The sequence below is a fragment of the Arachis ipaensis genome, chromosome B5 (assembly GCF_059453495.1).
Source record: "Arachis ipaensis isolate K30076 ecotype BB chromosome B5, ASM5945349v1, whole genome shotgun sequence".
Lineage (NCBI taxonomy): Eukaryota > Viridiplantae > Streptophyta > Magnoliopsida > Fabales > Fabaceae > Arachis > Arachis ipaensis.
The window spans coordinates 36,783,717-36,796,514 of NC_142440.1; the positions used below are offsets into that span (position 1 = coordinate 36,783,717).

General features: G+C 30.8%; 1 non-coding gene across 1 annotated transcript; it reads left to right on the forward strand.

Annotated features, from left to right (window-relative positions):
• The first annotated feature begins 318 nt into the window (after positions 1-318).
• On the forward strand, positions 319-426 carry LOC148563864 (small nucleolar RNA R71). Its single transcript, XR_015885508.1, has one exon. It is a non-coding gene; the product is annotated as a small nucleolar RNA R71 (small nucleolar RNA).
• Positions 427-12,798: the final 12,372 nt, after the last annotated feature.

The window sequence follows — 12,798 nt, forward strand, 5'->3', positions numbered from 1 at the left end:
AGTACTGTTGGATGCAGCTTGCATTCCATTCAGACTCTGATAAATCATATTGACTTGCTGAGTCAATATTTTATTCTGAGCCAATATGGCATTCAGAGTATCAATTTCAAGAACTCCCTTCTTCTGAGGCATCCCATTACTCACAGGATTTCTCTCAGAAGTGTACATGAACTGGTTATTAGCAACCATGTCAATGAGTTCTTGAGTTTCTGCAGGCGTTTTCTTTAGGTGAATGGATCCACCTGCAGAAGTATCCAATGACATCTTAGCTAATTCAAACAGACCATCATAGAATATATCCAGGATGGTCCATTCTGAAAGCATGTCAGAAGGACACTTTTTGGTCAGTTACTTATATCTCTCCCAAGCTTCATAGAGGGATTCACCTTCTTTCTGTCTGAAGGTTTGAATATCCACTCTAAGCTTACTCAGCTTTTGAGGAGGAAAGAACTTGGCTAAGAAAGCCGTGACCAGCTTATCCCAAGAGTTCAGGCTATCTTTGGGTTGAAAGTCCAACCACACTCTAGCTCTGTCTCTTACAGCAAACGGGAAAAGCATAAGCCTGTAGACCTCGGGATCAACCCCATTGGTCTTAACAGTATCACAGATCTGCAAGAATTCAGTTAAGAACTGAAAAGGATCTTTAGATGGAAGTCCATGAAACTTGTAGTTCTGCTGCATCAGAGAAACTAATTGAGGTTTCAGCTCAAAATTGTTTGCTCCAATGGCAGGAATGGAGATGCTTCTTCCATGTAAATTGGAATTAGGTGCAGTAAAGTCAGCAAGCATCCTCCTTGTATTATTATTATTTTCGGCTGCCATCTCCTCTTCCTGTTCGAAAATTCCTGTAAGGTTGTCTCTAGATTGTTGTATTTTAACTTCTCTTAGTTTTCTTTTCAGAGTCATTTCAGGTTCAGGATCTGCTTCAACAAGAATGTTCTTGTCCTTGCTCCTGCTCATATGATAAAGAAGGGAATAACAAAGAAAATATGAAATCCTCTATATCACAGTATAGAGATTCTTTTGTGTGAGTATAAGAAGAAAAGAATGTAATGTAAAGAAGAGAAGAGGAAAAACTCGAACACAGAGAGGGAGGTGGTGTTCGAATTTTTGGATGGGAGAGAGGTGTTAGTAGATGAATAAATAAATAGAAGGAGATGAGAGAGAGAATTTCGAAATTTAATTAAAATAAAAATTAAAATTGAAAGTTAGATTTCGAAAATTAAAGTTGAAATTAAATTAAAATTAAAACAATTAGTTAATTAAAAGGAATTTTGAAAAAGGAGAAAGGGAATTTTCGAAAATAAGAGAGAGAGGATTAGTTAGGTAGTTTTGAAAAAGATATGATTGAAACAAAAAGATAAGATTGATTGAAAAAGATTTGAAATTTGTTTTTGAAAAAGATATGATTGAAATTTAAAAAGATATGATTGAAACAAAAAGATAAGATTTGAAAATCAATTTTAAAAAGATAAGAAGTTAGAAAAGATTTTGAAATTGAATTTGAAAAAGATATGATTGAAATTTTAATTTGAAAAAGATTTGAAAAGAAAATTAAAAAGATTTGATTTTGAAAACTAAAGTTGATTACTTGACTAACAAGAAACTAAAAAGATATGATTCTAGAGTTTAAAGATTGAATCTTTCTTAATAAGCAAGTAACAACTTGAAATTTTTCAATCAATCATATTAAATGTTAGTAAAGATTTTGAAAATTAAGAAATAAAATAAAAAAAAGATTTTGAAAATCAAATTTAAAAAGTTTTTGAAAATATGAAGGTAAAATGAAAAAGATTTTGAAAAGATAAGATTTTTAAATTGAAAATTTGATTTGATTCATAAGAAACAATTAAATTTAAAAACTTTTTTACTAAGTCAAATCATATTTTCGAAAATTTTGAGTAAAATAAGGAAAAGATATTTTTTTTTATTTTTGAATTTTTAATGAAGAAAGAGAAAAACATGAAAAAGACTCATAGCATAAAAATTATGAATCAAAACACACAATGCATGTAAGAACACTATGAATGTCAAGATGAACACCAAGAACACTTTGAAGATCAAGATGAACATCAAGACTTATTTTTGAAAATTTTTTAAGAAAAGAAAAACATGCAAGACACCAAACTTAGAAATTTTCAATAATTAGACACTAACAAATTAAAAATGCATATGAAAAACTAGAAAAGACATAAAACAAGAAAATATGAAGATCAAACAAGAAGACTTACCAAGAACAACTTGAAGATCATGAAGAACACTATGAATGCATGAATTTTCAAAAAATGCATAAATTTTTAGAAAAAATGCAATTGACACCAAACTTAAAAATTGACTCTAGACTCAAACAAGAAACATCAAAAATATTTTTGATTTTATGATTTTATTATTTTTTTTTGTATATTTTTATTTTTTTGAAAACCTATAGGGAAAAGGAAGCAATGAATTCAAAGTCCTCAATCAAGATTCCAAGAATCATACCGGGTTAGTCTAAAGCTTGATGGCCAGCCAAACTTCAGCATACCAATTTGAAACTTTAGAATTCATTCTTAAAAATTTTAAAATAATTTTCGAAAACAAAAGGAAAGTTTTTTTTTTTGAAAAGAAAACGAAAAGAAAGTTACCTAATCTGAGCAACACGATGAACTGTCAGTTGTCCAAACTCGAACAATCCCCGGCAACGGCGCCAAAAACTTGGTGTGCGAAATCGTGATCATTCCATTCCCCGGCAACGGCGCCAAAAACTTGGTGTGCGAAATCGTGATCATTCCATTCCTTGGCAACGGTGCTAAAAACTCAATACGCACGCTCATGATCTTATATCTATTTCACAACTTCGTACAACTAACCAGCAAGTGCACTGGGTCGTCCAAGTAATAAACCTTACGTGAGTAAGGGTCGATCCCACAGAGATTGTCGGCTTGAAGCAAGCTATGGTCACCTTGTAAATCTCAGTCAGGCAGATTAAATTGTATTAAGAGATTATAGTGGATGAAAATTAAATAAAATATAAAATAGGATAGTGGTACTTATGTAATTCACTGGTGAGAATTTCAGATAAGCGTATAGAGATGCTTTCGTTCCTCTAATCTCTGCTTTCCTGCTGTCTTCATCCAATCAATCCTACTCCTTTCCATGGCAAGCTGTATGTTGGGCATCACCGTTGTCAATGGCTACTCCCCGTTCTCTCAGTGAAAATGGTCTAAGATGCTCTGTCACGGCACGGCTATTCATCTGTCGGTTCTCGATCATACTGGAATAGGATCCATTGATCCTTTTGCGTCTGTCACTACGCCCAGCACTCGCGAGTTTGAAGCTCGTCACAGCCATCCCTTCCCAGATCCTACTCAGAATACCACAGACAAGGTTTAGACTTTCCGGATCTCAGGAATGGCCATCCATGGGTTCTAACTTATACCACGAAGACACTAATAACTCGGACTCGGTCCCCTGTATTAGATATCCAAGAGATATCCATTCAATCTAAGGTAGAACGGAAGTGGTTGTCAGGCACGCGTTCATAAGTTGCGAATGATGATGACTGTCACGATCATCACATCCATCATATTGAAGTACGAATGAATATCTTAGAAGCGGAATAAGTTGAATTGAATAGAAAAATAGTAGTACTTTGCATTAATCTTTGAGGAACAGCAGAGCTCCACACCTTAATCTATGGTGTGTAGAAACTCTACCGTTGAAAAATACATAAGTGAAAGGTTCAGGCATGGCCGAATGGCCAGCCCCCAAAACATGATCAAAGGATCAAAAGATCCCCCAAAGATATTAGTAAAAAGTCCTATTTATACTAAACTAGTTACTAGGGTTTACAGAATTAAGTAAATAATGCAGAAATCCACTTCTGGGACCCACTTGGTGTGTGCTTGGGTTGAGCTTGAAGTTTACACATTGAGAGGTCATTCTTGGAGTTGAACGCCAGTTTGTAACGTGTTTCTGGCGTTGAACTCCACTTTGCAACTTGTTTCTGGCGTTTGACTCCAGAATGCAGCATGGAACTGGCGTTGAACGCCAGTTTACGTCGTCAATCCTTATTCAAAGTATAGACTATTATATATTGCTGGAAAGCCCTAGATGTCTACTTTCCAACGCAATTAGAATCGCACCATTTGGAGTTCTGTAGCTCCAGAAAATCCACTTTGAATGTAGGGAGGTCAGAATCCAACAGCATCTGCAGTCCTTCTTCAACCTCTGAATCTGATTTTTGCTCAAGTCCCTCAATTTCAACCAGAAAATACCTGAAATCATAGAAAAACACACAAACTCATAGTAAAGTCCAGAAATGTGAATTTTAATTAAAAACTAATAAAAATATACTAAAAACTAACTAAATCATACTGAAAACTATGTAAAAACAATGCCAAAAAGCGTATAAATTATCCGCTCATCAATTCTGCATCAAATACCCTCAGAAACAAGTTAGATTTGGGCCTGGACAGCTCAGAAATCGCCCCCAGCGATTTTCCTTTAAGTGAGTCACGTGCCGCGTGTCACGCGTGTGCGTGCTTGACGCATGCGCGTCGATGGCAAAAACCCCTATTCACACGTACACGTGCTTGACGCGTGCGTGTGGCTTGAAAAATCTCCAATGCACGCGTGCGCGTGCATGGCACGTGCACGTGGGTTGATGTACTCCAAATCCTTGTTTCCTCATGCATTCTCCACTTTGTATGCTTTTCTCTTTATTTCTTCCATCCAATACTTGCCTTATGGACCTGAAATCACTCAACAAACACATCAAGATATCGAATGGAATTAAAGTGAATTAAAATCACTGATTTAAGGGCCTAAAAAGCTTGTTTTTATACTTAAGCACAATTTGAGGGAGAATTACAAAACCATACTATTCCATTGAATAAATGTGGGAAAAGGTGATAAAATCTCCCAAAATAAGCACAAGATAAACCACAAAATTGGGGTTTATCAGTAACCCGCAGAACATTTACCTTGCATGATCTCTTCTATGAATGGGTCTTCTCTCTCGAGGGGCTTCTTCCCGGTCTGTTCTGGTACTTCGTTTTTGGAGACCGGCCTTTAGTTGTAAGGGCTTTTCTTCTAGCTCCCTTCTCCGTTGCACTTCTCGTAGCAGCTCCCGTTCTGCTTTCCGTTGACGCTCAGCTTCATGTTCAAGTTGTTCTAATGTTTCTCGTTGACCGTGAACAAATCCTAGCAGCTCCATTGTTTATAGATGGACTTCTACTGGTGGATGGACTTCTGATTGGATCCACCTGGGCTAGAAATTTCTCGATGTTCCTTCTCCGTGAGGAACATGCGTTTGTGATGATGGAGGAAGTATAATGGCATGGCCCTCTGGTTTGGGCTTGAAGAACTGAAGATTGATGGTTTAGAAGTTGTAGTAAACTCTCGTTGCAAGTATAGTTACTAAACCAAGCCATCAACCTTCCTTACAAAAGTTTTGGTTGTCACAAGTAACAAACCCCTTTAAAATTAATAACCGAAGTATTTAAACCTCGGGTCATCTTCTCAAGGAACTGCAGGGAGGTATGTTCTTACTATTGGTTATGAAGATTGTAAATTGGGGGGTTTTAAAAGTAAGAAACAAGTAATTTGAATGACAAGTAAAATAAATAAATAACTGTAAAACACACTTTTGGCAAGGTATGAGAAATTGGAAGTCCTATCCTAGTTATCCTTATCAATGGAGATGAGAATTAAATCTTAATCCCACTTAGTTAGCCTTTACTAGAGCAAGGGAAGGTCAAGTGGATTGATTAGTCTGATCTTCAGGTTCTAGTCAATTCCTAAGAAATGACTGGAATTATTGAAGTTCAATTCAATTAGCAAAGATAACAATTATCGATCACGTTGAGTTTGATAACTCCTGAGTTACTGATTTCTTAACCAAGACCAAAAGGGGAAAAGTAAATCTACTCGAATAAAAATATCTTCAGATTGGAAGTAACAGTAACATAAATAAAAGAGAGCAATCATAAACTAAAATACCTCAAATAACATTAATTAAGAGAATTATCTATAACATAGAAAAGTTCATAAATTAAATTGAGAAGATAATCAAAAAGAAAGTTGAACCTGATAAAAAGGGACAATCATGAAAGTAAGAAAAATCCTAAATCCTAATCCTAAGAGAGAGAGGAGAGAACCTCTCTCTAAAAACTACATCTAAATCATGAAAAGTGAATAATTGGAGACTCTCCTCTGAATGGATGCATTCCCCCACTTCATAACCTCTTATCTGTGCCTTCTGAACTTGGATTTGGGCTAAAAAGGGCTTCAAAAATCGCTGGGAGCGTTTTCTGTAATTTCTGGTGCGTGGCCTCTGTCACGCGTCCGCGTGGGTTACACGGTCACGTGGGTCACGCGGTCGCGTCATCTGGAGTTTTCCTTATCACGCGTTCGCTTTGGTCATGCGTCCGCGTCATCTGCGTTTTGCTCGTGGCGCGCGATCGCGTCATTCACGCGTTCGCGTCACGCTCTCTTCGCACTGGGCATGCGGCCGCGTCGTCCACGCGTTCGCGTCGCTGTCAGTTTCTTCAAAAACTCCATTTTGTGCTTTCCTTCCATTTTTGTATGTTTTCTTTCCATCCTTTTAAGTTATTCCTGCCTTAAAAGATCTGAAACTACTCAACACACAAATCACGGCATCGAATGGTAATAAAGGGTAATTAAAATAATTATTCTTAAAGCATAGAAAACATGTTTTTCACATATCTCACATAATAAGGAAGGGAAAGTAAAACCATGCAATCAACATGAATAAGTGAGTGAAGGATTGAATAAATCACTTAAATTAGGCACAAAATATATCATAAAATATGGGTTTATCAGGGCTCAGGTTCAGATTCGAATGTTGTATGCCCGTCTTCATACTGGTGGTCCGCCATTATTAGGAGTTGAATCCCAGGTCTCCAGCAACGGCACCAATGTTTCGAGGGTTACCTGAAACATTGATGTGGGTCTGGACGTGAGGTCCAAACTCCTTGAGGGGCAGCGTCCGACTTGTTCTTGTGCTGAGATGTCGCCGTCCGAGTTCCTTGTGAGAAGGTGAAGGTGGTACATCCAAGGGACTCTGATGCTTAATTTAGAAAGAGATTTAGGCAGATTTTAGTAGATTAGAACGTGAGTATACCTGAGGGGTGTTAGTATATTTATAATATAGTCGATAACCACCTTTGTTGGAGTAGTTCCATCTTTATTATGGATAACTGTTCCCTTTATCTTGGGAGTTCGTTGGCATCTATCTTTTAGGGGAGATAGAGATAGTAGAAGAAATTCGCGGAGGTAGTTTACTTGCTTGGGCAAGTAGAACTTGAACTCCTTTACAGTGTCCGAACTCTTTAAATAGGTCGGATACAAGTTGAAGACCTCCTTTATGGATTGGGTCTTTTATCTTTATTAAGCATGACTTTAGTTGTTGAGACAAGATATAAACAAGAATATTACCCTATTATTTTTTATAAAGTCATTATATACAATATTTTTTTTTATTTTTTTCATCAAAAAAAGTTGAGTAATATTATTAAAATTGAGATAGAAATATTATTACCCTTTATGTTTTTATAAAGTCTTTTTATTTTGACATTTTTTGGAACACTTATTAGCAATAATATAGAAAAAATTTTAATAGTACTGAGAATACCGATGTTTCAGTTATTTTAACCGTTGATTTCAATTAATATATATTATATATATTTTTTATAATTTAGATCAACGGTTAAAATAACTGGAACACCGATGTTCTCGATACACTTAAAATTCTTCCAATAATATATATATAATGTCATCTATATATATCATGTTCTCTTTGAACATAAGAGAACATAAATTGGGTAAATAGTTTAGACCCATTTTCTTTCTTAAATTCTGAATTCGAGACCAACATTATTTTTTTGCGGCTCAATTTTTTTTATATTGGAGTACGATGTATGAATTACATAATAATAATTGGGGCTTTTTGTATTTTAAATTTTAATGGAGACCGTTTTGCAAAATGAAAAAAATCAGAAGATGCATTTTCCAATTACTTTTTAAAAAAAATCAGAGTTTAGAAAATTGGATGATTCCCTTTCATTCCTTTTAATTTATTTAAATTTTTGAATAAAACAAATGGAAGGTGTGATTTAAATTTCTATTAATTTTTTTAAAGAATGAAATCGAACTGTGCAATTTCAAAATCTTGTAATTTTTTAATTTATGAAAAATTAAATTGAACGGTGCAATTTTTTTTTTATTTCTTGAAAATTAAATCGGAAACCATTTGTACATTGCAAGCTGAAAATCATTTTTTTTGTTTCTCTCTTCCAAGAAATTGAATGGTACTACATAGCTGCAAGTTACTTCGCGAATTTTTTACTATTGGTTGTGTTTTCCTTTTTTTTTTTTTTTCTGTTGAAACGCCAAACTCGTCGTTGTCTAATAAAACCAGAATTTTTTATTTAAATAAATAAATTAATTATAATAATTATCAAAATAAATAATTTAAAAAATATTTATCGAAATAAATTTTTTTTTCTTATTTCGATTACACTGTGAACGAAATAATTTTGTATGTATCTCGTTTACAGTGTAAATGAGATAAGACAGATGAACGCAAAAAATAATTTTGATAAATATATAAAATATATAAAAAATAATAAAAATATATAAAATTATCTTATTTACAGTATAAATGAAATAAGAAAAGAATATTTATTTCAATAAATACTTTTTAGATTATTTATTTGAATAATTATTATAATTTATTTATTTATTTAAATAAAAAATCCTATAAAACCAGGCACAACTAGACAACATTATCTACTACAAAAATAAGCAAAAGATCTTGTAATTGGTGACGTGGATAGGATAAGAATCTAGTAAGAGCCAACATGGATTTTTTTTTTTTTTTCAGGTTTGGTTCATTGTCATTTAATACGACACATGTTAGTTAACCTTTTCAATTCGGATAATTGGAGGGAGGAAACTCATTTCCAACATTTGATAGTACTAAATTTCTAAAAAATAAATTCCTCATTAAATCGGTAATAAATTGATATTCCAATACTCTTTTTTCCATGTGCATGAATCTTTTCTTTATTTTGACTGGTCTAATTTTTTAAGTTTAATTATTTTGTTGTTTTCTATAATTTTGTAAAATTTTTAATTAGGTGTTTATATTTTTTTTTAATTGGATTTTTACATTAAATTTTTTTAATTAAGTCTTTTTTGGTAGTAATTAGCTTAATTGTATAGAAATTTAATTAAAAAAATTGGTGTAAAGATCCAAATAAAAAAAATATAAAAATCCAATTAAAAAAATAAATTAGTGCAATGATTTAGTTAAAAAAAAAAGTATAAAAACCTAATTAAAAATTTTGCGAAACTATATAACGATCAAAGTAATTAAACCATTTTTTTATTATAACCACAAAGTATTGGATATTTATATGCTTCACTATAGTTCACCAAAAAAGAAGTGGTTCACCAAAAAAAAAATATGCTTCACTATTTCATTTATTAGTAGACCTTAATCACTATTGTGGATGGCTATGAGTATTTTATTTACTAAAAGTTTTTATTTTGTGTCTTAAAGACATATATTAAAATTATAAATTAAAAAAATTATTAAAAATATAAAAATTTTAAATTTTTAATATATTTAATTTATATTTATTAAATAAAAAATTTAAAATTTTTTATTAATAATAAATTTATCATATGTCCTAAAGCATAATCATACAAAAACAAAAACAAATAATAAAAAAAATGAACAATATCAAGAGGAGTCTCCGAATGATGACAATGCCTTAATTTTTGTTGTAGCTCCTCAAACCTGCTTCCAAGAGTATGTCAAGTGATGAACCATATAAGGCATCCAAAAGTGATGAACCTTCCAAAGTATAAAAAGGCACCCAAAAGTAATGAATTTGAAGTTATTATCTCTGTGATTGAAAAAAAAAAAAAAAAATATATATATATATATATATATATTTATGGATATAATAAAAAAGTATTAAAAACAAATTAGAATGACTGTCTGTTAAAAATAATATACTTGCAAAATAATAAAAAAAATTAGTTAGTTATAGTTACATAAATTTCTTTAGGCAAGTACGAATATTATGACTACCATCATTATATTCATTATACTTTTTTATTAGATCAATTTTCAATTAAAAAGAATAAGAAAGAGATTACGAAAACACAAAGATAAAAAAAAATTTTACTAGAGGTAATTACTTTAAATTCAATTCTTCAAAAAGCTTTTTTCATTGTTCTTGATTTTCCAAGTCCTTGCTAAATTTGGAGAATAATCTATTTTTAATTCTTTATTATAGATGAATATCTTCAAGAGTTTTAAAATATTGTTTCTTTTTCCTTATTTGATGTGTATGAGAAAGTTGTAAAAATAAACCTCTTAGTTGTAGTCCATCTTCATTGTTACTTTGTTACTGTGCTTCTTAATGTTATATATGACAAAGACTAATTATATAATAAATCTTTGAATTAAATAATTTTATAAATATTTAATTTAATTTAATTTTTTTATTTTTTATTTTTTGAATTAATTATATTTTTAATTATGCACCATTATTTATAAAAATATAAACTTTACTAAAAAATTATTAATCTTTATCTATTTCAATGTTAGTATTGTGATTTTTTTTTTTTTTTTTTATGTTAGTATTGTGATTAAAGTTATCTGTTTTGATACTAGTATTAAAATTTATTGATATTATGAATTGGTATTATTATGTCAAATTAAGTTACTATTATATTAGTACTAACTAATTTTATGTCTATCTTTATATTAGTTGTCTTTAAAATTTGAGACTTAGTTGTTCTTAAAATGTTTGGTGAAGATATGTATTTTAAATTTTTTAAATTTTTTACTATTTTTTATTTTTTATTTACATATATGACCGATTTTACCCGTTCAACTAATAATTTATTGGTTAAACTAATAAATCAGTAAATTAATAGCCTGACTGGTTTGATTATCAGTTCGGTTTTTATAACTACGCAAGAAAGACTCATGGTGCTGGAAAAATAACTTTTATATATTGATGAAAAATCAGAAAATGCTAATTCATACTATCTTAAGAGCTCCTATGATGCAAATACAGATATATTATTGATAAGGTAAAGTATTAAATTGATCTATTACGTTTGGGCCTAATCTTATTTTGGTCTCTAAGGTTTAAAGTGTCCTATTTAAATCCAAAAAATTCTCATTTAATTTTAATGTAGTCCTATTGTAAAGTCAATCTTAAATAATTAATGTCACTATTCCACCAAATTTTAATGTCCTTCCCTGAAGAAGATGTACAAACTCGAGAGGTACAGGATCAGCAATAGATGCATCACCGCGAGCACTGACTTGGTTCAAATATATAAAGAACATCGTTGAGAACTCGCTTCCACAGAAAAGTTTGCCAGTGGCTAGGGATGAAAATAGGCCAAGTCAGGCCAAGCTTTACTCTTAACAAGCGAGGCCTGTAATAGAGTATATTGACCTAAGCCTGTCCTGTAGCTTGGTATAGGTTTTTTAATGAGTACTGAGTCAGATTTGTTATCAAATTTGGCCTAACCTAAAGTTTATTAATAAGCTTTTTTTTAATAAATAATTCAATTTAAGGTATAATTTAATTTTAAAATTATAAAATATAATTTAATAAATAAAAATGCACATATATAATTAAAGAGACAAATAATTGAATGAAAAAAGATATTTTAATATTATAAATGACCTAAATTCAAACCTTTTCTATTGCATTTTTACTAATATAATAAAATTCTATATATATATCTTTGCAGGTCTAGGTCACCCTGACAAGTCCAAGAGATTATTTCAAAAGTCTAAACTCAACCTTTTAAAGAATTTTAACTTTTAAATAATATGAATTTGTGCATTTTTTCTATAGGTCATGCCAAACTGTCAAACACAAGTCAGATTATAGGTCCTAGCAGGATACCTGACATTTTTCCATTTTTACCGATGGCGAGGAAGACAAAGTCATTATTATCTCTATCACGGAGGACTCTCTTTGACAATCGAAGAGTTTGATTATATAAGTTTTTTATATTTAAAAACTGAGATTCGTTAATTATTTAATATTGAATTTATGACAGAACTATATTACAGTTAAATGAAATTTTTTTAAATTCAAATGGAATACTTTAAATCAGAAATCAAAAATAAGATTAGATCCAAATATAAAGGACTAATTTAGTATTTTAATTTTAGTGATAATATTCTTAAAATAAGATACACGAAACTTATGAAGCACAGGAATCTTTTCATGACTACCAATTTGAGTTTTAATCTCTTGAAATTAATTTTCAATAGCTTGACATATCTTATCTTCTACTATATTTACTATACGAAGATTACCAGTTAAAACTTGAAGATATTTTTTTAAAGTTGCATGTTCATCCTCATCTCTTGAAGTAGCACGATTTCCAAAATGAATATGTTTGTCTATTTAAGCACTTACAAATTTTTAAATTACGAAGAATATTCCTAAATTAAAAGAGAAAAATTAAATATTAAATTAAATAAAAAAATATAGGTAGATAATAAAAATATTAAACAATGTGAATAATAAATATTTTAGATATTCATTTCATTAGGTGTATGGATAATTATTTTAATATTAAAATTTAGATAATTAATTTAGAAGTATAATATGTTTTTATTTGATTAGTAATTGTTTATGTTATTTAAGATGGTCATTGTTTACCTAGCCCTTTCCAATTAGATACTAGATATGATTATAGTAAATATTTACTAGTACAGATATAGTAAATCAACCATGCTGC